Raw genomic sequence first — 894 nt, forward strand, 5'->3', positions numbered from 1 at the left:
CTGCAAGTATGAAATCGTTTTCCAGAAGAACCTCAACAAACTACACATGATATATTTAACTTGAATAACAAGAATTGTTTTTAATTAGAGCACCTCTAGGATGCTTACAGTAAATGTATATTTGAAATGACTGAGTTGATTTGAATTAAATTCAATATCATTTCTTCACATAAAAATGTCAGGTATAGTGACAGCAAGTTATTTACCAAGTATAGTAATTATGAAGTGCCCGTCATCTAATAAATACCCCCTTAAACCAAATATTTATTTATTTTTTAAGTATCTTTTTTATTTTAACATAATACATTTTCAAAACCAAGAAGTTGAAGTTGGTACAATACTATTAACTCAGGTACAGATCACATTTGGATTTGATCAGCTTTTATAGGAAGCACAGATGTTTAACAGCTTTATTAAAGTGTCATTGATACACAAAAACCTGCACATATTTAACGTATACAATGTGATGAGTTTGGACATATCTCTGCGCCTGTGATACCATCACAAAACTATGGAACGCTTTACAAATTTGCATGTCATCCTTGTGCGGGGGCCATGCTAATCTTCTCTGTATCGTTCCAATTTTAGTATGTGTGCTGCTGCCTAAGCAAGCACTATAAACCGAATATTTAGTTTTTATCCCCAAAACTAAGGTATAGTCACCTTAAGAAGTACAAGAGAGATTATAAGGACAGTGATCAATTACAAGTAATCTAATTTGCCATCATTTTCTTCCATTTCTACCTGCTTTTGTAATACGACTCCCCCAATATGAGACTGGTCTTTAAGAACCCATGTCTGGGGCACGTGGGTGGCTCAGGCAGTGCAGCGTCAGACTCTTGGTTTCAGCTCAGGTCGTGACCTCGGGGTCCTGGGACAGAGCCCCATGTGTCA

The 894-nt window shown here is 36.1% G+C and overlaps 1 non-coding gene across 1 annotated transcript; it reads right to left on the minus strand.

Annotated features, from left to right (window-relative positions):
* Positions 1–505: 505 nt before the first annotated feature.
* On the minus strand, positions 506–615 carry LOC121102156. The gene has a single exon (XR_005834244.1). It is a non-coding gene; the product is annotated as a U6 spliceosomal RNA (small nuclear RNA).
* Between the last annotated feature and the right edge of the window lie 279 nt (positions 616–894).

This window comes from Ursus maritimus, unplaced genomic scaffold, assembly GCF_017311325.1.
Source record: "Ursus maritimus isolate PB19 unplaced genomic scaffold, ASM1731132v1 scaffold_12, whole genome shotgun sequence".
NCBI lineage: Eukaryota > Metazoa > Chordata > Mammalia > Carnivora > Ursidae > Ursus > Ursus maritimus.